We start from the raw sequence: 27,913 nt of genomic DNA, 5'->3' as shown, positions 1-27,913 counted from the left end.
CCTTTCCCTTCTCTCACAATATTTCAGGCATGTTATGACATTTTACAAGATCCTGTATTAATTTATCTTGATCTACTACAATGATGACCACATGAGGTAAAAAGAAAGCTGAGAAAATACTCTATCAGGTAGTGGAGAGGGATTAAATACACACCATTTCAAAACTAAACTTGTCTAGGACTATCACACATCAGGGAGAAGTTTTTATGAGGGGACACAGGTCAGCTCACCATAAATGCTCCCTGACCGCTTCAGCACAGTAACATGCTTTCATCTAAAAAATCATAGAATGGTGAGTTAGGAGACTGAGCCGAAGCTCATAGAGGTCAGGGGGAGTCTTTCAGTTGACTGCAGTGAGCTTTAAATCAGGCCCCCAGGGTTCTGGAGTCATCATGGTGTAGGATTCAGGAGAGAGACTTTGTTTGGCTCCAGTTTGATGGTGCTCTTTGCCTGCTCTTTCTATGTAAGAACTGCCATTGGAAACTTGAAAACTAAATGTATTTGATGGCTGCTTAATGGCATTTGTTAAATGACTTGATGGCTCTCAGACCTATTCCTAGTAGATAAATGTAAAACCCATCATCTCAGCTGATACTAATTGGGCCCTTTGTTTGTAGTCTCAAAAGAGTCCAAGGACTGGATGGGCTTGAAGACTGTATTTCTCTCTCCCCACTAGAAGCAGTCCTGCCTCATCAGAATTGGAACATAATGGGGAGGCAGCAGGAGGAAGGGGACTGAGACTGCCCTAGTAGAAAACTTTCTCTTGGTCCAGTTGGGGACCAGGTTTTGAAACAGAGCAGTGGGTCTATTGGCCTACAGTACAGTCAAATGATGGGGTCCTACTCTAGGAACAACAAGCCCTGCTGAGATGGGCAATAGTGCACTGTTGGTGCATGTCCTGGGTGGTTAAAGGCTCTTGTATCCATTCCATGTATCAATGTCATACCAAAACACTCCTCATTATGAATGAAATTATTGCTCTAATGCCAATAGTTGTTCAGAACATAAACCTCCCAAGCACTGACAAAAGAATAAATTCCTTGGTTTATGAGTTTTCTGATTTTGTTTGTATTTTTAAGCCTGAAAACAAAGAGTAAGCACAATATTATTGTGACACTTTACCCCATATTCTTCATAGTGATATTATTATATGATTATAACATAATTATGATATATTTTATGCAAGATGGGTCATGTAAGGTGTCATTGGAAAAGTTATGATTTGCTGAATATGTTTATCCTATTTGTATGCATGTACCATTTTTGTATCTGAAGTTAAAAATATTGGCAATGTATCTGTACTTCAATTGTAGTTATACCTGGGTAACAGCACTAGACAAGATGCTTTCAGTATAGATAGCTAGTTGGGAAGGGCCTATTCAGGGCAATGAGCCATTGGGGAAACAATAGGCCTTAGAAGAAGTTTATCTCCCACCTGGTGAGCCTTCCTGAGAACACTCCAGACAGCCTGTAAGTAATGGCTGCTATGACTCTACAAGGACATGTGACCAGGCCACAGGATTCTGGACTCCATCTTGGGATGTCAGTATTTTTCCACAAACTGGTCTGGCAATCAAGTTTTGAAACAAAGGGTACCGGCCATATGCTAAAGCTATATAAGGTAAGGAGTGATATCAGTCAACTGTTGTTCTTCACTCCCCACACAAGAAGACTTCTGGAAACACCTAAGGAACAAAGACTGAACTAGGAGGGGAAGTGCTGGATCCAGGCTAAAGGGATTTCTAGTCTGTGTCTGAAAGACCTGGGGATTCCAAGCTGGAAAGCCAGTGCAGCTTGTCCCTTAAGAATCTGCAGCCTGCTTGTATCATCAGCCAGGTTGAGAATTTGCTAATTCATATCCTATCTTTCTAGTATCTTAGACTTAGTTTGCATTTTTGTTTATTTATTAGGTAATCTGCTTTGATCTGTTTGCTATCACTTATAATCTATCTTTTGTAATGAATAAACTTGTTTTTGCTTCATCTAAACCAGTGAGTTGGCGTGAAGTGCTTGGGAATATTAGGTCAGAGAGGCTGTTGCATATTCCTCTCCACTGTATGAGGAGACGAACTGTATGAGCTTGTGCTGTACAATTCCCTATGCAGTGCAAGACGGTACAATTTTGGGTTTATGCTTCGGGGGTGGGGGGTGCCTGTCTGGGGAGCTGAGAGTTATCTTGGCTTTAGCCTTTCGACTGTTGGTTCGTGCCGTGACTAGGCAAAGAGCCTGCATGTAACTGAAAATGCTTGACTTGGTTTGGCTCTGTATCCAATTTTCATATTGATGAGGACAGTGATGTAGAATGGGGGTTCTCAACCTTTTTCTTTCTGAGGCCCCCCCAACATGCTATAAAAACTCTGCGGCCCACCTGGGCCACAATAACTGACTTTCTGCATACAAAAGCCAGGAGCAGAGTTAGGGGCTAGAAAGCAGGACACTTGCCGGGGGCCTCATGCCACAGGAGCCCCCTCGAAGCTACATTGCTCAGACTTCAGCTTCAGCCCTAGGTGGCAGGGCTTGGGCTTCAACCCCATGCAGCAGGGCTTTGGGTTTCTTTCCTGGGCTGCAGCGAGTCTAACGTTGGTCCTGCTTGGTGATCCCCTGAAACCTACTCATGGCCCTCCAGGGGGCTTCGGACCCCTGGATGAGAACCATTGATTTAGAAAACATATTTGCAATAAGAAAAACTCAATTGTGATAGAAACAGTAAAGAAAAGCAACTGGCAGTAGGATATAACATTCAGCAGACTGGCCATAGATGTAAGTGCAGTAAAGTAGCTAAGTAAGTCCATGTAAGATGATGGAACATTTTTCCTACACTGCAGCAGTGTCTCTCTTCCTCTGTTAGTCTACCAGCTGGGACCCATTTGGGACACTAAAGGGTAACCCATCAGCTGGAAAAATTTCATTGCTACCACATGACACATATCTGGTGATCATCCCCAAGGTGGATGTAGATGCTGAAAGTGGTGCAGGGTTTTTTTTTAATATCATGTAATGTTTAACTAATTTGAAAAAATCATAAAATCACAGAAGGGGCCATAATTTACAGAAATGTGGTTTAATTTTGACCAAAGTTAGCACAAATCTTCTAAATACAATTGATAATGCAATTTGTATACTCAAAATAGGATAATAGGAAAGTTTGGGAAATATATAGCCCCGGGTGATATATTTTATGCATGTTCCCACATTTTTGCCTTCAGTTAAAGCAAAAGATGTAATCACATGATACTATGAGTCTGTAATACATTGAAATATTTGCTATTATTTGTAGAATGGAATGATTTGAGAGGTTTTTCTGTCTACTATTTTTATGAAATTGTGCAGCTAATAAGACCCCTACCCCTAATTATAAAACATATAGTTTGATGTTATCTGCTCCACCGGATACATAGGTCGAAATCACATACAGCACAACTGTAATTATCTTCTTACTATCACTGAATACAATGACAATACCTGTAACCGACTTATATAACAGTCATGACTTTTAGCAGAAGGGCTGTAGAATGTCTTGTATGAATATGTAGTGTGAATAACAAAGTAGAGCTATGTATTGTTATGTAACCCTGCATATAACTGTGAGCTACTGAATATCTAATGCAACACATCTTTCAGCTATATGTACTCTTAAAAACAGTCCGCGTAATTTGCAGATATTTGAAACATTTCTTCTCCCCCCTCAGAATCTGTGTCTAATGTGCTCAACACCCTGTTGCTACACATGCCAGTGTCACAGTTGCAAGTATGGGAGCACACCCCCTCTTCCCTGCACTATTTGCATCTCCCTGTTGCACAGGTTCTCTCACAGCTACACCGCACCAAGGGGCGAACGGCTTCTGGAGCCTGTGACAGCAACGTCATTTTAGGAACAAGACATCCTGTGCTATTTGACACTCATCTGTTATTGATCCATGACACTTGACGCTACTGATCGGTTGCATAATTCCATATGTATGACTGATAATGGGCATGTTTCAGGTGGTGCCTGAAGGACACCATTGTTGGTGGCAGTTTCTCACTTCTTTTGCTCTTCTTAGCAAACAACTCATAACGCACATTAGCCAGAGATGTTTGCTTCTCACGGTAGGCCTGGTTTGACATGAGTAATTGGACATGGATGAGGCCTCATTTCTAGGGAGACAGGATTAGGGAAGTAAATGGATCAGCAAGCTGGAAACAGAATGTCTGCACTAGCTAAAATAATGGGGAACCCTCAGGGAACCATTTACAATGGACAAAATACAATGGCTAAGAGAAATCAGGAATGCAAAGATGGCATAAAAAGTAAGTTGTACATGAACAATGCGTGGACAGAGTATGCTGTACAGGGATTGATTCCTGCAAAGTAACCAAACCAATCCCCAAACATGTGGGGCAATGTACAGTAAATGCAATGCAATGCGTATTGTCCTACCAACTTCACAGTCCAGTTTGGTAAATGTCATGATCATAGGATTTTTAAAATAGTAAATTTAATGAGTTCAGTTATTTAAATCTGAAATTTCATGGTGTTGTAATTGTCGGGGTCCTGGCCCAAAAAGGAGTCGGGGGGGGGGGTCGCAAGGTTATTGGGGGGGTTGCAGTACAGCTACCCTTACTTCTGCGCTGCTGCTGGCGGCTGCGCTGTCTTCAGAGCTGGGCAGCTGGAGAGCGGCGGCTGCTGGCCAGGAACCCAGCTCTGAAAGCAGAGCCACCGCCAGCAGCAGCGCAGAAGTCAGGATGGCCTGGCATTGTATCGCCACCCTTACTTCTGTGCTGCTACCTGCAGAGCTGGGCCCTCAGTCAGCAGCTGCCACTGTCTGTCCGCCCAGCTCTGAACGCAGCAGCGCAGAAATGAAGGTGGCCTGGTACGGTTTTGCCACCCTTACTTCTACCCTGCTGCTGGCGGGGTGCTGCACTCAGAGCTGGGCACCCAGCCAACAGCTGCCCCTCTCCTGGACACCCAGCTCTGAAGCCAGCGCAGAAGTAAGGGTGGCAATACCATAACCCCCCTAAAATAACCTTGTGACCCCCTGCAACTCCCTTTTGGATCAGGACCCACAATTTGAGAAACACTGGTCTCCCCCTAAAAATCTGTATAGTATAGTGTAAAAGCACACAAAAGACCAGATTTCACAGTCCATGATGCATTTCTGCAACTTTCTGCAATTTCAGGTGGGCCCACAGTAGATGTTGCAATGTTCACAAGTGTCTGTTGTCTGGACTTCTTCCAGGTTCAATGATAAAAGGCTTTAGCATTCTTTCAGTCACAACTTTTATACTAGCTGGACAGCAATTTCAGCTGCAGTCAGGCCCTTTGTTGTTGCTGATACAGCTGCCTTAAAATGTATAGTCAGGTAATACTTGGTCAGAGCCTTATCTTTTGTCTTCTCACAGTCTTTGTTGAGAGCTTGCTCGAGATGGCCATATCATGCCATATACCACTGATGTGTCTGGCAGTCCGGTATACTGCTCCCTGACTATCAAGCTTATCCTGTCATGTGACTACAGACATTTGCTTTAACCAAAGGCAAAAAAAGCACTGGGTAAATACATAAACCATATCACCTGGGCCTAAATATTTCCCAAGCATTCCCAAACCCTGCCATTTTGAATACATAGTTGCATTATCAATTGTATTTAGAAGCTTTCTGGTCAAAATTAGACTATGGTTCTTTGAGTTATGGCCTTTTTGGTGATTTTTTTTAATGACTTTTTTCAGATTGGATGCCCAATAATGTTTAAATATTATGTGATGTAGAAAACCTGCACCACATCCAGCAGCTACCTTCACGCTGGGCTTGACCATCAGATGTGTGTCTACTGTGGTAACAAGGAACTGTTTTCTACCTAGTGGGTTACCCTAACTCATTAATAAGACCCCTTTTTAAATCTGGCCTGTAGATTATGTGTGGTTATTGCTAGAGCAAATCACTTTGTGAGGATCTTGCGCCACCTTCTGGTACTAATGCAAGAATGTACCATACTTGTTAAAATATAGATCAGAATAAGCAGAGAGGTAATAGTTATAATGTATTTTTCTGTTAGCAAAAAGTTAAAAATGGGACGCCACTGAGAAACCCATACGATAGAAAACATGGTTATAAAACTGTTAGTGTGAGATGATTATACACAGATATTCACAGCCTTGCAGCTTGTGTCATCATTTACACAACTGCAAGGTGAGTGCAAATCAGAATGATAGTGTTATACATACTCTTTGCACATGTACAAATGGCAACACAAGATGAACCAGTGCAGGATGAGGGGCTTATTGCTGACTGAGTCTGTCCTAATACCTTAGTTTAAAAGACTAGGGCTGAAAATTTCAAATTTGGGTACCTAAAGTTGGGCACCTAACATTAGTCACTTGAGTTTGAAAATGTTGGCCCAGGAAGCTGGCTGATTCCGATGTCATGTACATCATTATTACACAGCTCCACTAGCTTCCCATTTCCGCTATGCAAAACCAAGACCCAAGTTTTGATATTTGGGTTTCTTGATGCTGCAGCCCAGTCTGCTGCATGTAGGGAAAAATGGCTTTGGGAAGACAAGCATAAAGCGCTGGACCCACTAGATAGCTGAAAAAAAAACCCCAATAGTCTACAAAATCATTTCTTTGGCCACCTTCAATAGAGTACTACCTCCAAACCTAATCCCAGTTCAGGGGCTCATATTGTGTCTGTAATGTAGCCACAGACTTCTCAAATACCTTGGTCCTGCTCCGCCCCTCATGTCCTTTTCTAGGTGTCTTCAGTTTATTGTATCAGGTTTCAGAGTAGCAGCCATGTTAGTCTATATCTGCAAAAAAAACAGGAGTACTTGAGGCACCTTAGAGACTTACAAATTTATTATGTCATCACAAGAACATCAGTGGGAAATTGTAGTAGTGGAAGATGTGGATGACTCTGTGAGGCAGACTGGCAGCAATGCAGCTGCCAGACCCCAAAGAAAAAATAAATAGCGGTATTCCCTTACAAAATATTTGAGCACTGTTTCCCTTCACCAGATAATAAATGTCAATCCAGTGTGTATCACTCTTGTTAGTAGCGATTAATCAATATGCTTGATAATTTTGTTCACCTTAGTCATTTATTTTACATTAAGAGTAAGGAAATTCTATCACACACGCATGAAGAGCTTAAATCTGTCTCTGATGCAGTAGCCTCCTCATTTCATTAAGTGGAGCATTACGTTTATCATCTCTAATCAAAGCTCTAGGTTTTCAGTAGGATCCCTAAGATCATAAACAATTGGCCTTTAGTACAATTATAACAGTGGAAACAAAACTAGCTGTATTTTATACACAATATTGTGGAAAATATGTGGTTCTAATCCTATTTGCAAGTGATTACCAACAAGAAATATCACACTGCAAACTATGTGATGAAAAATGTAGAGCGTCTGCTTTACTTACTGGGTTTTTTTTAAAAGACATCTTGTCTGTGTTTTCGCTGGAGATTAGTTTTAGGATATATGGGACCTATTAATTCTAGGATATATGGGATATATACAGAAAAGTAAAAGAACTATGCGAAAGGAGGTGAAGGAACATAAATTTTATGGCTCCAATACTGCTGTCCTTACTTGGGCAAACCGCCCATTGACCAAGATAATGAGCTGTTAAAATGCGGAGCTTTTCTATTAGGGTGGCTGTTTGGAGGCCAATGTGAAAAAAGTATGTTTAGTTCAGCTCAGTTGCCAGGGGGCCAGGCATCCATATCACAAAAATCTCCTTCACAGCAGGCTCCAAGTGGTACCTTTGTTCACAGTCTCAGCAGAGTGGCCATGGACTGAATGAGAATGGAGAGTGAATGACCTTCTTACCCTTTAGTGACAGGTTTCAGAGTAACAGCCGTGTTAGTCTGTATTCGCAAAAAGAAAAGGAGTACTTGTGGCACCCCTTCTAAATCAAGGCTGAGGCTCATTAGTGGGGCAGAAGCTTGGTTTGCCTGTGCTGTTATTGTTCTGTGGGGATAAACAGAGGACGACAGTCTCTAGGTCTTTCATTCTGGCACCTTTCGCTCCCTACTCTGTTTAATACATTCAGGCAGAGTTCTTCTGGGTGGTGTCCAATGTCTCCCTGAACTCCTTCGCAAAGTGCTGGGTATTCTCTGCTCAATGGCCCCTTCCAGGTCCCTCATTTTCAACCTCCAACCTTTCCCCCAGCTCCATTTAGCCATTTGTTGTGGGAAGCAATTACTTGATTTCTGGGCCTATGGAGGTCTTTAGTGCTTGTGGGCTTCATCAACCCTAGCCCAGAATTCAAATAAGCTGGCATCTTTCGCCAACCCTCAAAAATCATTTGGGATGGGGGCGGACTCTACACACGTGAGCTAGAGTGTGTTCGATAAAATCAAACATCACCTGGAGATTTTAATTGAGGAGGTTTTAATTTGCAAACCACTGACCATATTGTCTCATGGACGTTGCTCCAGCAGATCAGAACACTGTTCTGGCATGTTCCGGCTCCACTGAGCAGCTATGTATGAGCACAAAGTGTCTTTGGTAATGGTGTACGTGTGGTGCTCTGTGGCCCCCAAACTGGCTGCTCATGCACGGTCGCGCTTTTAAAAATAAACCCTCATTGAACATTTGCTGTTTTGAGATGCAAATATCAAAGAAATTTTCATACCTGAGCTAGCCCTAGTGGTCTAAAAATACCACCCTTAAAAATAAAGTGCTCAACTATTACAGTAGTGGGTGCTGCATAAGACACTAAACAGAGAGACACTATTATTTAGTAATAGAGATCAAAAAAGTATCTAAAATAAGTAAACTTGTATATTTTCAAGCAAGGATTTGTTTTAAGAATGTTAGCTCGTGGGCTGAGCATTCATATGCCACGTTTTAATCTCATCTGAATTTTTATAGCTGCTATAACCTGTGATAGATAAACCTGAAAACAGGGTTTTAGAACAGAAATGTCGAGTCCCTTGACTATAGCCTTGCAAAAAATGTCGCACTAATGAGCTGCAATACCAAGACAAAATAGAATGAGGACAGATGATTGCAAGGCCGACTTAACTCTCAATTTCATCACTTTATTGGGGTTAGGCCAGAACTTGAGAGAGAGAGAGAGTGTGTGTGGGGGTGCGCGTGTGTGCACGCTAGCTTCAAAGCAACAAGTGATTTTTTTTGCGGCTGAATATAATGGGTGAGATCCAGCACTCCTTACTCATTCAGTTCAATGGGAGTTTTTCCCCAGCAAGGCAGGATGGGGCCCAATATTGTGCACGATAAAGAACAATTTAATTTGGTTTTCTATTTTTCCTCTCCTTCTTCATTTCCATACAGAATAAATGAAAATCCGTTCCCGAGCTCCCCAGCCTCCAGAAGGACTCCATGTGCCAATGCTGCTTTCCCCGCTCATTATCATAGTGTTGCAATCAAACTCTAATTTTTGAAATAAAAAAACTGTAGAATCCTTTATTGGCACTATTAAACCTTCCATCTTCATTATTTAGGATGGCTACTTACCTTTTACTCAATGAAGCCATAATGCAACTGCTCCTATAAAACCTATTGAAATGGCTACTGTGGCAGTGAGTAGATTTTCCTCTGTGTAAAATAATCCTCTGTGAGTGAGGCATAACTATCATTTACATTAATTAAGCAGCCATATAATGGGGTGTTCAATAGCTATTACATCATTTAAATTCTTCAATGGACACCTCAACCACCCAAGAACTATCCAGCTGAACGTTTGCAAGCCCATAATTTTAAAATAATCCGTTTGACACAGAACTCACTTAGCAGAGAATGTTGCAGATAATCTTACTGAAAGAAACTCACCATTCATACAGATTTATGTGGCAGTTTTGACACCCAAGACACGGTAATCCCTTCCCCGACACTCCCCCGCCCGACGAACAATGCTATTTAATGAACATTGTCAATGGTCTTGGCATTTTACACACCTTAAAAGAAAGTATTATGCCTACCCCAAGAAGCTCACAGGCTAAGGTCCTGAACCTGCAGTTGGATCCATCCAACCATAAGGGTGTCTGCCCACGTGCATCCTGTTGCAGGATTTAAGGCCTGGGCCTGGATCTGGAGACGCAATTCAAAGGCGTATTCTTTACTCACAAAGTGTTGCTTATAGCATTTCCTGGTGCTTGCTGACTGTCTTACAGTCCCAGCTGCTGCAATGAACAGAGCTTGTGAAAATCTCCACTTCCATGTTTTAAAAAAAGTATGTTTTTAGACCGCACGGTTGGGGAAACAATCTCAGAAACATGACCCAAGTGTCTTTTAGAGGCTCCAGCAGCAGGCAAATAAAACAAACCCACATTTTATTAGTTTTCTTAAAACTCTCATGATTTTTTAAAGCCAGTTATTTGGGGCTTGGGGGGGGGGGCAGGGGAGTGTTGGATCATATTAAAGAAGTTTTGTATTAAAATCACAAATGAGTTTGATTCCCCGTAGTTTAATTTCCAGGGTATTACTAATTAAGAGGTCTCTTGGTTTTTGGTGCTGTTTCTCTCCCTCTATGTGTGAAACTTGCAAGCTGCTAATTGTGTTAGTACATTCTAAGACAGAGTCTGTTCTCAAAGCAATTCTTTGTAATAACAACTACTCACAAAGAGAGAAACTCAAAGCAATACTCTGTAACAACAGAAACAGCACCCAGAGATTCCCCGCCCTTTTGGTGTATTCATCTTCCTTTGTTAACAATTGTGATTAAAATAGAGATAGAGGATGTATGTGGATGGATGCTTGGTGTGGATAATAACTGAATGATCAGGGAGGTGCCAGCCTAGGAATCCAATGTCCATCGGCTAAGGAAGGCGTCAAGTGGAAATAACCAGAAGACCCCCAGAGGGCAGACTGGAATCCACCCAACAGCCTCAAGAATGGGAGAACCAAAGAACAAGATAACATCTAGCAGCACGGAGCCATCAGGAATGTGCCATCTGCTGATTGATTCAGCAACAGCATGATGAAGCAATTCCCATAGACTGGCATAGGAAGAAATTCCTATAAAAATGGACTCTGGAAAGTGAGAACTTTGGGGTCTGATTCTGCAAACCAACTTCCAGGAGCATCAGATGTGCATCTGACCCGGACTCGGCTCCACTCTCGTGTACAGGCTACCTGGCCAGTACTCTGTCACGAGCAACTTCTAGGCTGGTAACTATGATGACAACCTTGCAGAACGTGTGTGTGTGTGTGTATGAATGAATGAATGTGTGAATAAATATGAGATTGAATGGAATGTTATAGCTATAAGTAACTGCTTACTATGATTCTTTCTGTATTCACAATAAATGTGGTATTTTGCCTTTTCCCCTTTAATAAGATCCTGCTGGTTTTTATTTTATTGGTATAACAGGAGGGTGGGCTGACTTTAAATGCTTGGGGTTGGCAATACTGTCATTTGACTAATAATTTCACTGAGGTCAATGGGATTGCATGGAGGTAAGAATTGTAGGAGTCGGGCATAGACAGTCCAAAATGTCAAGTGATGTAGCATAGGTAAGATAGACACTAGTTGGAGGAGTAAACCTAGTGTAACAGACCAGGGCATAGGCAATCTGGCCTAATGGTCATGGCTGGGCTGGGGTCCACAAGTCGAGGGTGGCCATGAGGCAGTAGTCAGCGAGCTGGGATCAGTGAAATCACTAGCGCTAGGCTCAGTAGGCAAGAGGCCAGAGCCGAGACATCAGAGACAGTTACCAGGCAGGAATCAGAGGGAAGAGGCAGGGTCAGAGCCAGGCTGGGGTCAGAGATCAGCGATCATTACCAGGTTTGAGTCACACTAGGATTAGAGAGTGGCGATCAGAAGGTCAAGGCGTGGGAGGGCAGTAAGTACTAAGGGTATAATTTTCAAAACTGTTAAGTGGCTTAGGCACATAAGCCTGGCTCCTCAGAGGGTTTTAGGTCTCTAGCTCACACTGAAGCTCACATTGAAATCACTGAGAGTGAGGTGTCTAAATACCTTTGAAGATCTAGACCTTAGGTGTTGCAAGGCTGAGCAGATCAATGCCTAAATAGCTGTAAAAATCTGGGCCATAGGCACTTTAGAAAATGTTACCTATGGGGGGCTAAGTCAATCAAGTGCTTTAGAAAATGTTACTCTAAAAGCCGACATTAATGCCTACGGTTAGCCCCTCCCCCATATCTACAGACCCCAACCAAAATGCAGAGTAAAAATGACTTAAAGCTGACTATCCAAGTAGTGCTGAGTGATAGTCAGTGGGATTTAATTTTTTTTTTCACTGTAGGCAATACTAGGCCAGGAAGGCACATCACAGGGTGAAGAAAGAAGAAAGGAAAGCAGCCAGCCTTTCTGACTCTCAAGGAGGCAAAGCAAAAGGTGAAATTCCTTTGTATTCCTGTGTCGATTGATTTCTGCCTGACTGCATGAATAAAATCATATTCCTGCTACTGAGAATGTTCTTCAAGTCATTCTTTATTCGGCATATAATGATGCTGGGAGCACATTTTGAGAGTTTAGGGAAACAAGGCTGAGTGCATTACATCACTAAAGACATGATGAGATTTATATTAATTGGTAAGGCTGTGAGTCAGTCAGAGAAGTCATGGATTCTGTGACTTTTCAGGACCTCTGTGACTTCTGCAGAGGTGGATGTGGCTGGCCCGGGAGGCAGAACGGGGGGGGTGGCCTGAGCAGCTTGGGTAGTCCCCAGGCCAGCCTCAGCAGCCACTGCTGGGGCAGTCACAGACTGCTGTGCTCTCCCGCTCCGCAGTAGCTGTGGGGGGTGGGGGTCCCTCAGGCTGCCACGCCCCCCCCCACCCTCTCAACAGCAGCAGGGAGGACTCAGGCCACCACGGCCCCCCCCAGACTCTCCAGCAGCAACAGGGGTCTTGGGCCGCCCCCTCCCCCCCGTGCATCTGGGGTCCCAGGCCATTCCCTGTCCCATGGCACCCAAGATTTAGTCAGGGATATATAGTACAAGTTATGGACAGGTCACGGGGCTGTGAATTTTTGTTTACTGCCTATGATCTGTCCATGCTGTTACTAAAACATAGCCTTAATCTCATCAAGCACAGAAGACCCCCCCCCGACATTCTACATAATTTTATGAAAATATGGTAATAAATGTGAATACAATGTAACTGGACTATGGTTCAAGCAAAAGGTCTCTTGTAAGGAATCATTACCAAGCTTATAATCTACTGAGTGTGGTCATCCTATTTGTATGTATGTATCATTCTTGTATCGGAAACTAGAAATATAACTCTGAGGGCCTATTGTAATTTTGCAAAGTGTGGACCATTAATGGTAGTTTGGAATCTTGATGGCGCCTGTCAGCCAGGACACTTGACTTTGGCTGGCTCTGTTCGCTTGCAGCCCTGCCTGTGAGTCAGGCTGGGAGGAATGATGACTTTGGCCAGGGGGTCTCACAGGACATGTGACCATGTCACCTGTCACTGAAATCCATCTTAAACATGGTGCTTTTAGAAGTGGGGCGGGAACCCAGAGACACAAAAGATTCCTGCCTTGTGCCAAAGCTATATAAGGGAGTGGAACAGAACAAAGTGGGCTGCAGTCATGAGAAATCCCCTAGCTACCACCTGAGCTAGAACAAGGGCTGGCCCCAGGGAAAGGGTTGTGCCCAGACTAGGAAGGCATCCAGTCTGTGAAAGAAACATTGAAACATCTCCGACAGTGAGATTTGATCTGTATTCAGTTTTCCCACTGTACTAGGCTTAGACTTGCGTGTTTTATTTTATTTTGCTTGGTAATTCACTTTGTTCTGTCTGTTACTACTTGGAACCACTTAAATCCTACCTTCTGTATTTAATAAAATCACTTTTTACTTATTATTTAGCCCAGAGTATGTATTAATACCTGGAGGTGTAGGGGGCAAACAGCTGTGCATCTCTCTCAATCAGTGTTATGGAGGGCGAACAATTTATGAGTTTACCCCGTGTAAGCTTTATACTGGGTAAAAGGGATTTATTTGGGGTTTGGACCCCATTGGGAGTTGGGCATCTGAGTGTTAAAGACAGGAACATTTCTTACGCTGCTTTCAGTTAAGCCTGCAGTTTGGTTCAGACCTAGGTCTGTGTTTGTAGCCAGCAAGCTTGTCTGGCACAGTCAGGCAGGGCTCTGGAGTCCCAAGCTGGCAGGGAAAGCAGGGACAGAAGTAGCCTTCGCATATCAGTTGGCAGCCCCAAGGGGGTCTCTGTGATCCAACCCGTCACACCTCTACTGAATATGTTCAGATGAGTCTACTGCTGTTTTTAAAGTAGATGGAAAGAGAGCACAGGGCATTGCCCAAGCTGTATCTCTTGCCCCACAGCAGGAGGGGGGGTACTCTGGGGGAGGGGAACCTGGGGGCACCATGGGTGCTGGGGGGGCCAAGTGGGGTGCCATAGGTGCGGTGTGGGGGATCAGCCTGGGGGCACCACGGATGCTCGGGGGGTGGGAGGGCAGGGGCAGTGTGCTGCCTGGAACCCTGGCTGCTGCTGGAGTGGGGTAGGCAGCGGCACGCTGCCTGGTACCCCCCACTGCTGCTGAGGTGGTGGGGTCTGGGCTGTGTTGTGTGGTCCAGGATCCCTGCTGATGCTGAGGAGGCAGAGAGGGGGGTGCAATGGCCTGAGACTGCCCCAGCAGTGGCCGGTGCGGTTGGCCCAGAGGCGGCCGAAGCTGCTCGGTTTGCCCCCGGGCCCTGCACTGCTGCAGAAGTCCCGGAGGATCCGGAAAGTCACGGAATCTGTGACTTCTGTGACCAACTTAATGATGATGTCCTATGTACTGTTGAGTTGATGCACAGCTGAGACAACACTAGAAAGGCCCAGTTGGCCAATCAGAACAGCTCTCTGATCAATCAAGGACCTGTTCCTACAACCATTACATAAGTGAAATACCACGGAGCTCCAGAGCCAGACACTAATATAATGACAGCTCATGAAAGGGCTTTTCAGGGGAGAGCACTTACCACCAATACTAATTTTTTCTTTGATACAGGGGCCTTGGGTCTCCATTCTTTTCTGTAATCCATGCTCAGCATGCAGACACTTCAGCGCTAGGTGATTTAGAAATACCTATAGACCCCAGCTACTGTTTGCTTGTTCAGCTGCCCAGTTTGATAGGTTGGATCATAGAAACCCCCTTGGGGCTGCCGACTGATGTGCCAAGACTACTACTGCCCCTGCTTTCCCTGCCAGCTTGGGACTCCAGCACCCTGTCTTGCTGAGCCAGACACGCCCATCTGCTCCAACACAGACCTGAACCACGTGCCCCAAAGCTGCAGACTTAACTAAAAGCAACTTAAGAAGTGTTCCCATCTTTAACACTCAGATGCCCAACTCCCAATGGGGTCCAAACCCCAAATAAATCTGTTTTACTCTGTATAAAGCTCTTGCAGGGTAAACTCATAAATTGTTCTATAACAAACACTGTTCTAGAACACTGATAGACAGATATGCACAGCTGTTTGTCCCCTCCCCCCAGGTATTAATACATATTCTGGGTTAATAAGTAAAAAGTGATTTTATTAAATACAGAAGGTAGGATTTAAGTGGTTCCAAGTAGTAACAGACAGAACAAAGTGAGTTACCAAGCAAAATAAAATAGAACACGCAAGTCTATGTCTAAGAAAACCGAATACAGATGAAAAACCTCATCCAATAAGCTTCATTTTACAGACTAGTCTCCTTCTAGTCTGAGTCCAGCAATCACTCACACCCCCTGTAGTTACTGTCCTTTGTTCCAGTTTCTTTCAGGTATCCTTGGGGGTGGAGAGGCTCTCTCTTTAGCCAGCTGAAGACAAAACAGAGGGGTCTCCCATGGGCTTAAATAGACTATCTCTTGTGGGTGGAGACCCCTCTCTCCTATGCAAAGTCCAGCTCCAAGATGGAGTTTTGGAGTCACACGGGCAAGTCACATGTCCATGCTTGACTCAGTTTTTACAGGCAGCAGCCATTGCTTACCTGCTACCTTGAATGTCCTCATGTAGACTTCTTATGTGGAATGGAGGCTTCCAAGAGCCATTGTCCCTTAAGTGCTTCTTGATTGGGCATTTAATTTGCACATTCCTTTCTCAAGAAGCTGACCAAATGCTTTACAAAGGCTACTTAAAAATCAAGCCAGTACACAGCCAATATTCATAACTTTGAATACAAAAATGATATATGCATACAAATAGGATTAATAGATTCAGTAGATCATAACCTTTACAGAGATACGTTATACGGCATATGTAGCATAAAATATATTCTAGTTATGTCATATATACATTCATAAGCATATTTCCATAAAGCCTTATGGGGGGGCACCGTCACACCCCGCATATTGGGATTGTCGCTATACAATTGGGACATCTGGTCACCCTTTGTGTGTGGTGGTGGGTCATTGTAGCTACCCACCATGAAATAGGGAGGCTAAAACTTCCACAAAGTTCCATAAAACCAGTGGTTTCTATGTAAGTCCTTTAAAATAGTAATACCATGTAACCCAGCACAAAGGTTCTCAGCATGCTGTGTTGGACTAGTGTGTGGGGCAGCTTTTTTGGGCTGACAAATATGGTTGGAGTTGTGTGTTTCATCATAATTGCTGTTCAGTGCCCTTCATTCTCCCAATGTTAAACAGATGGCTGCAGGTAGCAAGCTGGTAAGATAACTGGGATAAGCATAACCGTGGGTGTCATTGGCTCTGGCTTCACTCCAAAAGCTAGGTGGGGCTTTTACATCACAATAGGGCTCTTGCAGTGAAAAATCCTCATGGCGACAAGGCACAGGCAGATTTTGCTTCAGTATAGCTAGTCACGGTCAACCCATTACCTCCAACCTTTGCGATGGCTGTCTTTTTTCTCCAGTTGTCAGATGCTGGAGGTGAATGGTGATGCCAGAAGGTAACGAGTGTGTCTGGGGTGACCTGGCAATTCAGGGCAGGGCATATAGTGTAGAATAAGGGAACCTGGGGCCAGCTTCTCAATGGTATGTAGGTGCCTCTGAGTGGAAAGCAGGAAAAAAAGGCTAAGGAGACTCATGACAGTGGAGTGACTGGGCCAGATCTGCTGTCCTAGACAGTTGCCTGCCTTGCCTGTAGCTGTAGTGTTCTCTGAGCTCAGTATTGGTTGCTAACTGAACCACTTCTACTAGCCTGTCTACTGGGCTTTAGCGTCATTGCTACAGTAGCGTGGAATTGTTCTTTGTTGCACTAATTTAGTTGAACCTGAGTTAAAGTGCTTGTCCCAACCACATCAAGGAACCAATACTTGTAAAACAGTTGGGACAGCTGCTATGCAAGATGTGTGAATGTTGCTAGCTCAAGGAATTTCAGCCATCATGTTTCTGCAAGGCCTTTTCCCCTACTGTAGCTAGGACCTAAGTGTTCCCTACTTTTACTTCCAGACCCAAGTGCCCACAGGAACATGCAGAGCAGCTGATTTAATGACATTCGCCTCACATCTTCAGTGCTGCCTGTGCTATAGGTTACTGGTTAAACTAAAAATAGAGGGGAAGAAATATGTGAGCTCATTTGTATTAAGGCTCTATGATTTCAGCATTTGCTAAAGCTCGTCTCCAGATGTGAGCGATTAGGAAGCTGCACGTATTGCAAATACTCTATGTAAGGGAGGAGTTATGAACAGAAATACTTTCTACTGATTGTTAACTGTATTAACAGCTTCCTCTAATGCATATTTCCCAGACACAAACACACACATCATATGAGGTATTGCCTTTACTTGGATTATTATAAGAGTTATATCTTAGTCTAGCAGCAGTCAGCGATTGCACTCAGAGACCATATTTCCTGTGGGAAGTGAACACTGCTATTCATTTTATTCACATCCCCAGGACTATGTTATAGTATTTTGTAGTGATTCCTACAACGATTAAAGTTTAGCTTTATGTTTTTTATATAAACAAACAAAAGAGAAGTAAAAATGCAAATAAAAACATGTGATGCAAGTCTCTACCCAAATCAGGGTTTTTGTCACAGGTAGATATGACGTTTCTTGTGGGGTTCTCTGCATGAGAGACCGAGCAATGACACTAATGGCAGAACAAAAGCTAAGCTATGCCACGTTTTCAGCTACCAGACCACATTAATATGCCAAGGATGCTTTTCCATCATGCTCCCAACACCTTTGCTGTGATGAGCAGGCAGTGACTTTTTCTACATACCAGGGCTGGGTGAACCCAGGTAAAACTTTTTGTTAGGTTTGCAAAACTTCTTTGTGTCCACAAAACTCTTCTCCTGTACTTTAAACCAACATGGGGATTTGACAATATCATTGTAGTAAAGAGAAGCCTGTGGCTCACAGCTAGATGAACTCCCAAAATCTAGGTTAACACAAGTGGATGTCCTATATTAGGTCTTCTGCTGTTTTTTCCCTCTCTTTGCCCTCGCTATGCCTTCCTCTCCACCACCTCACTCTTTATTTATCACTCTATTCCACTTTTTTCTTTGCCCCATGACACCCTTTTTTTCAGCCTTGCTGAATCAGCTGAGCCCAGTAGTGTGCACAAGTCAAACTTTTCAACCTACAGCGGTCAGCTGGGCTTGACATTAGGCAAAAACTGGTTTGCCCAGCTCATGTGCATACACCTCCTTTTTAATGTGCCACCCCATTCCTAACTCTTTGTTGCTCCAACCCGGGATGTACCATCGCCTTTGCCTTTGTAACACAACAGAAACCTAATTAAAAACAGTCTGCTTCCTTTTATACAGAGGATCTCCTGTTACAATAGGAAGCAAATGGTAGGCTTCCTACTTTGTCCAGCAATGTGCAATAACAGACTACATATAGGGCTATATAGTACCTAGTCAACTAGCAGTTATAACATGTGTAACGTTTTCTTAGCCAGTGTAATTGAAGAGCTTGCTTATAGGCTGTGACACAAATATTCTCTGATGGCCAGAACTCATGAGAACAAAATGTTCCCAGTGACAGGCATGTAAATTGGATGAGCTTTTCCAATGCTGCAGCCTTCTTCTTAAAGACAAGTCTGATCAAGATAGATGTCCAAGGGTTTGGGGCTGGGCGGGAGGATTGGCTTATGCTTTTGTCAAGCTTTCTGTGAGGTTGGTTGACTTAGACCCATAAACACATCATCGTAACTTCCTTCTCTATGTAACCCAGTACTTTATACCAAGATGAAAGTGTGAATGGGCAATGCAGAAGAATTATGGGTAGGCGTCATATGAGCTGTACATCTCCGGGGACAAAAGGTGAGAACAAGGAGTGGCATATTTTAGAAAACAGCATAGATCTCATCTGCTATTTCCCTGCATGTTTGTATAAAATATTTGCAGCAAAATCCAAATTTCTTATTTTGAATTTGCAAGAATGGGCCGGTTCAACAAACCTCCCATTTTCATCCTTATGATGCCAGCTTTGCACATAAGAGCATTTCAAATCTGAAATTTTGTTTCAAAAAAGACATGTTCCTCAACAATACATGCAAAAAATACACTACATGTTTCAGTGTGAAATCAGCCGGCTCTTCTGACTTTCTGAGCACCAAAATGTCTCAGATTGACATTGGAGTGAAATTTAATTTTAAAAAAATCCGTTGTATATACCCTTATATGTAACCAGACTGAGTTCCCCAGGTCAAGAGACGTTAGGCCCATTGGCCCACAATTTTAAGACCTCCAATGTCACTGAAGCTGGCCTAGTGCCGTCATTTTCTGTCTTATGACTACAACAACCACTGTTCAAGCCCCAGCAGAACACCCGCAGTGAGTCTCTTACTAAAAGAGTTGATGAAGAAAGTAGCATTGATGACTCAGTGTATGTGACTCTGCCTGCCAAATCAATGTCCCAATAGTCTAGCAGGACAAGCACAGTGTTGCTGGAGGTGTCTCCTTTTGGATGAAATTTAAAGCCACTTTAGTCATCAACTATCTTGTGCCAGCAAGTAAAACTCTTGTGTCCCACCTGGTTCATTTGGGGTATGGCCTACCTCAAATTACCCTGGCATTTCAAACAGAGATAGCTCTTTTCTTCCCTTACTGTCTTTAACTGTTGTTCACAGGTCAGCTACCAACTTCTGCCTCAGAGGTAGTTACGTTACAGCCGTAGCTGAAGGGATTCCAGAGTATATAATTAAGAAACCGGTTTGAAATGTATATATATTATTATTAATGGGCAAGTAGAAATTTATAAACAATCTGGAAAAAAACCATCGGTTGCAGCTAAGCAAGCCCATTCATTGCCTGACAGATAACACATCCTCAAGAGAGACTAGGTGTAAAAACCTTTAAGAAAAATGTGTTCCTGCCCCATGCAAGTTTGCGTTCCACATATGACAGGGTAGGTGTCTCCAGGGCAGCTGTGATTAATTTTCCTATATTATAGTATTAAATCCATTAAGTTTTAAATATCTCACCTAATGAAGGGAAGGAGAGTAGTCATGAATCAGCAGAGAAGCATTAGTGGGTGATCACGTCTTTCTTCAATGGTACGTAGTGTCTCCTCTTTCACAAACAGTAGGGGGACGTTTACTTTGCTTTTGCTATAGAAGCCCAGATAGGAGTTCAGTTCAAGGAGCTTATTGGTAGACAAGGATGGCTGCTACTGTACAGTAGTTTGTTGTTGCTTAAGTGATTTATGAAAGCTGTTTGGAACACCTCAAAGAGTCATTAAAAAAGGACTCTCTTTAGGTGATTTACCAACTGCAGTAAAGGCTTCTTGAGTGCTTTAGCTGCTCAGATCCCTTATTATGCTTCATTTGTCATCTGTCTTTATGTGCTACTAGCATGTGATTACCTTGAAGAGTCCTTTGAACATCTCTTCAGCACACACCATTGTAAATAATGAAACACCTGGCTATTATTTATCGAAAGGAGCCTGCTATGTGTTTTTCATTTTTGAGTGCTGAAATATAGCTCGAAACAAAATGGAGCCTGTGTTACGGGTAGTAAATTGTGTTTTGTTCCTGTGGCGTGTGCACATACAATAGAGGATGTGCCCTTCACAGCACAATGAAACATGATTGGGCCTAATTCTAATTTGTACAGCATTCTCATTAATGATGTCTATTTAAGACATCCATTAGAGACCCTTAATGTTAATGAACTGGACTGTGCCAATAAAGTTCTATTAGCTTCCCCTCATTAAATTAATATTATAGACATTTAACAGATGTCTTAATTATATACTACATCAAGGAATATGAGCTACATTAAAATCAGGCCATTGAAAGTTTGTGTGAGATTTATGTTTTCATATAGTTTTGTTTACTGTTCTTTCTACAATCTTGAAGGGAACAAAATGATTTACATTTCCAGAGACCCTTGAGAGAAGTACAGGACATTTCCTGCTTTTTTATCATGTTGGCTTTTAACAGCAAGTCACGCATCCTGTGGCACAGCTCTATATGAAATCAAAGACCTTCCAGTATTTTATTTTCTAAAAACATTTTCTGGTTTTAATATCTTTCCCATTACTTACACCTCACTAATAGTGACATTATTTTAAAGTGATTCTTGTTTTTTTCTGTACCTTTCTTCCCATAAACCACACTTTAAATTTCCCCTCTTGCTGGTGAGGCATCCCCATGGTGGCACTTTAACTTATTGAGATGAAAGCTAATACCACATGGCCTCACCTTAAAAGAAACGAAACAACTAGTTAATTCTCTTGAGAAATGATTGAGCCACTGGTGGTGTGCTTGTCAGTAACTGAGTCCAGGGGGGCATCAGGGGGATAATTGAGGCTGAAGCTGGTTTGGTCAGGAGGAGCCTGCTCAATCTCCTTACTCCTATCCCAAGAGGTAAGGGCTCCTGTTGCATTCAGTGAGTCCATGAACTGCTGTGGCCAGGTGCTGGGTCTGGAGAGGTGGCTGGATGATGCCCAGCACAGCTCTAGCCTTCACCTTAGAGGATTTTCTGCTCATTGTGGTGCCCTCAGTGCAGGTGGATTGCGTATGGGGGCTATGTACTCCGGTTCTCTCTCCCACCTCGACCCCTCCACTAGATCTGCTGCAGCCACTCCCAGCTGTTCCCAGTACAGCGTGCGCTGCTGCGGCAATGGAGCAGGCACGGCTCCTGGGAACATTTGTTTTAGTTATGACTGACATACTGCCACCATTTTCCTGAGGAACAAAGGTGAAAGAAGGGAAACGGCGATTTTCAACAGTTTGTAACTCAGCTAAATGTGAATGGAATTGCAAGTGAAAGACATCTAAGGTCCAGCCTTCGACTTTCTCCCTGACAAATTTCAAAGGCCTGGTGCCAACAAGCTTCTTAAAAAAAAAAAAGAAAAGAAAGAAAAAGGGTAGGGATGGGGCATAAGAATCTTTGTAAAGGATAATGATAGGCAACCTATGTATAGGGGTCACCACCAGCTCTCTCTAGAATAAAATCCAACTTACCTCACAGAAGGATGATATGAAGAGAGATATGAAGAGGCAGAGACTGGAGTCTAGGTGGTCAAGTAGCGAGTGGAAGAAGAAAGGAGTCGCGGGAAGAGGTGACAATGGGGCCTGAGTTGTGCTGCAAGTGGACGACAACAATTATAAGTGAACTCACGGAAAATTCAACTACATTCAAATGGGAAATTATTGTAGACTTGGGCTTTTCCATTACAAGTGTTGCCGTGGACTGCTCTCAAAAACAAATATTTATAAAAGATTTGAATGGTAGAAGCCTTTTAAAAAGCAGTGCAGGTATAAAAGGCTAGTAATCTGAGGGTTATTTACAAAAGGACGCTACCTAACATTGTGTAAGTTTTAATGACATAGGGCTATGAAAGACAGCAATTAGGCAATGCAAACTGCAAATAATGTAGGATGAAAGATTTTTATTCTACGTCTATGAAAGAGGGTATTAGTTATCATTAAAATCTTATTTATTTTAGGACATACTGGATATTCAGATAAAGGCAGGGCAATGCAAAGAAGGGTTATACATTGTTAGCCATATTATATACAAATGCAGGAGAGAAGACACAAACATGATACTGAGACAATCTAAAAACTTTTATTGACAGGAATGTAATACCACCAAAACCACAAGCAAGTTTTGAAGGTCCTCCCAAACTGAAGGCCAGCAAAGCTTTAAACAATGCCACTTCTGCATGTCAACAAACTTTGACCAAAACTTTTAGAAACATTGCTTACAAATAGATATTTTTTCATACCTTTTACCTCCAAAGCCAGAGGCTCTTAATAACATAACTCCAATTGTACAGGCCTTAGAAGTGGAAAAAGTATCTAATTATTGTTGTAGTATCTGACTACCTGCCTAAAAAGAAGCACACAGGGCCATGAAATAGAAATCAAGTCATCTCATTAGGCCCCATCTTATGCTAATTCTTTACAGACAGGACTAAGAGACAATGCTGATGGGCATCAGATAAGAAACTAGATAGATACACCAATGTTTGAGGGCTGTTCCTTATTGGAAAACTGGGATTATTGCCTTCTGATGAAATATCTACATTAGATGCTATATTGGTACTGGCAGAAGTTGAGGACTATGAGTATTCTATTGTGTGTGTGGGGGGGGGGGGGGGAGAGAAGCGGTGGAAAGGGGAAGAATTCATCATTTGGGGTATAAAGAAAATATTTTTTCTGATAGCTGCCATTTAAAAAAAAACCAAAAAAAAACAAACCCACCTCTCTGAAACTAGTCAATTGTACCCAAGGCAGAGAGAGAAAAGGGAAATAAAGTAGGGTCAAGGTGGCTAGAACGGTCCATGAAAGTACAATTTATTACAATGATATTACTGCAGACTATGAATAAATATATTAAATCAACATTCTTAAAGTGAATTTTGTGCTCATTAAAAAGTACCAGATAGCACTGTAGTCCAAACTTCTTGATAACAGTTCTATTAGAATTTACAGGGCCTGGTAGGTATTCATGCTCCACTCCCATGCATTAAATACTGAATTAAAATTACCATTGATACTCAAAGTGCAGTAGTTTTATATATACAGTAGCTTAAGCTTTGCATATTTCAGACCAGCTTTCAAACACAGTCTGGTTTTCCAGTAACAAAACCAGCTTAAACACTATTTACTTATTTTCACGATTAGTCTTAACTAATTTTATAAATACATTTATGCTGTGGGATACTTTTAAATCAGGATATTACCAGTTTAAACTTCAAGTGGTTTATTAGTAAAAACCCAAGGTAGTCTTGCTTCATGAAAACACAGTTCATAGGTTACAGCTTGTACGCAAATCAAATTTAGAACACAGACAGAGGAGTAACAATTACCTTGTGTATATTTTTTAAGAAGCCTATGGTATGCATTAGTTGTGAATGTTAAAAAGCTGCTTGTGAAGACTGTGGGAGCTATTAATATAATTTTATGAATGCTGTGCATCTCTCTACTTGTTTGAGTATTATGATGGGGCTGGCTCTATAGAATCCTCGGCTTAAATTGTGGCTGGACTCTGATCAGATCTTCAGGAACCCAGCAATTACTAGAATTCAATTGCCTAGCACTCATGTGAACAATACAGTGAATCTACTATTAGGAGACTACTTTTGACCCCCTCTCAAGAAACATTTAAATCAGTTTTCACCAATGCAGCAGCCCTGCTGGAAACCTAAGGAGAGTGTTGCTACAAATGTATCTAGTTGTTTCACTATACTTGTGGTTCATTATGAAACGTGTTCAAGAGACCAATTAACCAAACCTAGCCAATTTACTGCTGAAAATCAATAGTATAGCACAGGAAGGAGTTATTATGCTACTGATCCTTCCAGGAACCTGTTTCTAGCAGTGTGTCAGTTTGCCACACACAAGTGCGCTTCCCAAAATACACCCCCAAACCCACTTCTATAGCACAGTTGCTTATAAGTTAGAAAGCACTTTATAAGATGCAACCTACCATTTCCTTAACTTCTTGTTCTGTACCTTTTCTTATCTGTTTTGGCTACTACATTTTAAATAAGTTGACTGTGAAGGAACCTGTACTTAGACATAGAGCAAATGTATCTTTTCTTTAGTCAGAATTTATATTTGTTAATGCCAAAAGCTACGTTTTGCTGTGCAGAGGGTTGTGGGATATATAATCTCTCGACATAAGTGAGGAATGTGGCAGAACTGTGGAAAAGTTAACATAACTGCCCACATGCTGGGTATAATACAACATTAATATGGTATGCCCTATGCCTAATCTATATGTACTGGCTAACAATATCTGCAAACAGGAACTCTGAAACAAAGGAACTTTGAAATAAGTAAGCCTATGACCTGAGGAACAGATTCAGAGTGGTGGGTGGGAGCAGATTGTCCAAGAGGCAGAAGTTGTAGGATGCAGCCTGTCTCATAGGCCCAATGATGGGGAATGGGGCACCAAAGCCCAGTCAGACTGGAACAGGTTCAGAGAAGGGTTACTATGATGGATCAGGGGAATGGAGACCCTATTTTATGAGAAGACTAGAAGAGCTTTTGCTAGGCTGAACAAGCCAGGAAGGCTGAGTGTGGATATGACTGCTCTCTATAAATACATGAGGGGTTAAGCACTAGGGAGGCAGAAGAGCTATTTAAGCTAAAGGACAATGTGGCAGAAGAAGAAATGAGTAAAAACTGGCCCTGAATAAATTCAGGCTAGAAATTAGGCTTCTAATGACCAGAGAACTGAGGCTGTGGAACAGTCTTCCAATAAGAGCAATGGGGACAAAGCGCCTAACTCGTTTTAAAGTGGAGCATGATAAAGTTTATGAATGGGATTATCTGACTGGGTTTCCTGCACCCAGGAAGTCCCTGCCAGTGCTATGTCCTACGTTCCAGACCGACAAACTGGCAAGGAAGGGCTAAGTTTAGCTTAGCCAATATGTTTTTAGGCTTTTGTTGTTTTAACCCTTTTCTCTGTTATGTTCCCATAGCCAAATAACACTTATTCTGAAAGGAAAGATTTTATGCATTGAGAATTCTACCTACAAGGATATTTTCTGTTTTCAGACATGCTACCTTTATAATCCTGACCAAATTAATGCCTTCTTCCTTTTTACTACAACATAAGCCTGCATTTGAAATTTTTTTTATTTCAGCACAGTAATTTTTGAAACACATTTTGCCCAAGAATTGCAGTTTCTATAAAAGATATTCCCTTAATTTCCTCAACACAGGCAGGGTGCAATGATAAAGAACCTTTGCACTACACAGCTTAATATGAGCATTCTTTTTAGGAGTGTTAAAAGCATTTTCCCCCCCTCTGTTTAATATTCTTTGAACAACCTTAAAAGGCACTCAGGAGCAGCCACGGACTAGGCCTTCTTGTTTGCCATACTAGAATACTAGTATTCAAATGCTCTTCCCTCTCAGCCTGCCTTGATCTAATAATTGTCAGAGTTTCAAAACAGAGGGACCTCCATATAATATGCAAATAATTTTAAAAAAAATCAGAAAGATTGGAGGAAAGTGGAAAAAGGATTGAGCAAACCTCAAATTAATAAATAGCCAGAGCTTCGCGAACCAGCTGAGCAGCGGCGAACCAGCTGAGCAGCGGGGGACAGCAGAGCAGCTCACAGCAGGAGTTTGCCTGGGACTGGTAAGTATCCTTGTGTGTGTGTGTTTGCTTGCTGAGGAAGTATCAGAGTGTGTTTTTGCTGGGAGGGCAGTGTGAGAGCCTGAGTGAGTGTCTGATTGGCTGCTAGCCTGCAGGGGGCGGGCATTAGGGTGTCCGTTTGTTTGTGTCAGGGAAGCCTCGCTGTTTAAAAATAGCCAGAGCTTCGCGAACCAGCTGAGCGGCGGGGGACAGCAGAGCAGCTCACAGCAGGAGTTTGCCTGGGAGTTCGCCTGGAGTGAGCCCAGTGAGGCTTACGTCTTGCAAACTGCTCTGAGGAAGCTCATAGTAGGAAGGGGATATGGAAGTGGGGGGGTTCAGCTGTTGTGACCTGCACTGGATGTGCCATGTTTGTCTTTCTTCCACAGGACAGAAGCGACTTTGTCTGTACAAAGTGCAAGCTGGTCTCCATATTGGAAGAGAAGATTGAAGGTCTGGAGCAACAGACAACAACCCTGCGTTGCATACGAGAAACTGAGGATTTTCTGGACAAAACTCAGGATATGCTTCTAGGGGCACAAAGCTCTAAAGATATAGAGCAGGTTGCACAGAGGAGCCAAGAGGCCAGTGAAGAAGCTTGGCAACATGTGACCTCCAGAAGAGGAAAGCGGAATGTCTGGGTTCCAGTAACACAGACACAGGTAACTAACCGCTTTCATGTTCTCTCCACAGGTATCGTTGCGGAGAGTGGACCAGATGATATGTCTGGGGCAAGAAAGCAGAAGGAGACTCCGCTGGTTGGAAGGCATGAGATGCAATGTCCTGAGGCTGGGGGTTCCACGACCACCACTCCCAAGAGGAGAAGGCGGGTGGTGGTGGTTGGGGACTCTCTCCTCCGGGGGACTGAGTCATCTATCTGCCGCCCTGACCGGGAAAACCGAGAAGTCTGCTGCTTGCCAGGGGCTAAGATTCGCGATGTGACGGAGAGACTGCCGAGACTCATCAAGCCCTCGGATCACTACTCCTTCCTGCTTCTCCATGTGGGCACCAATGATACTGCCAAGAATGACCTTGAGCGGATCACTGCGGACTACGTGGCTCTGGGAAGAAGGATAAAGGAGTTGGAGGCGCAAGTGGTGTTCTCGTCCATCCTTCCCGTGGAAGGAAAAGGCCTGGGTAGGGACCGTCGAATCGTCGAAGTCAACGAATGGCTACGCAGGTGGTGTCGGAGAGAAGGCTTTGGATTCTTTGACCATGGGATGGTGTTCCATGAAGGAGGAGTGCTGGGCAGAGACGGGCTCCATCTTACGAAGAGAGGGAAGAGCATCTTTGCCAGCAGGCTGGCTAACCTAGTGAGGAGGGCTTTAAACTAGGTTCACCGGGGGAAGGAGACCAAAGCCCTGAGGTAAGTGGGAAAGCGGGATACCGGGAGGAAGCACAGGCAGGAATGTCTGTGAGGGGACGGCTCCTGCCTCATACTGGGAATGAGGGGCGATCAACAGGTTATCTCAAGTGCTTATATACGAATGCACA

The 27,913-nt window shown here is 43.0% G+C and overlaps 1 long non-coding RNA gene across 1 annotated transcript in view; it reads right to left on the bottom strand.

Annotated features, from left to right (window-relative positions):
• LOC311528791 overlaps positions 1-27,283 on the bottom strand; it is a 29,037-nt gene extending 1,754 nt beyond the window's left edge. The window contains exons 1-3 of the long non-coding RNA XR_014713699.1: positions 26,318-27,283; positions 22,288-22,408; positions 6,698-6,786 (exon numbers count right to left, since the gene is read on the bottom strand). This is a non-coding gene — a long non-coding RNA (uncharacterized lncRNA). The remainder of the gene's footprint in view (positions 1-6,697; positions 6,787-22,287; positions 22,409-26,317) is intronic.
• Positions 27,284-27,913: the final 630 nt, after the last annotated feature.

This window comes from Lepidochelys olivacea (genome assembly GCF_965140295.1).
Source record: "Lepidochelys olivacea isolate rLepOli2 genome assembly, chromosome: 12".
Taxonomy (NCBI): Eukaryota; Metazoa; Chordata; order Testudines; family Cheloniidae; genus Lepidochelys; species Lepidochelys olivacea.
This window is presented reverse-complemented; position numbering and strand designations above follow the sequence as displayed.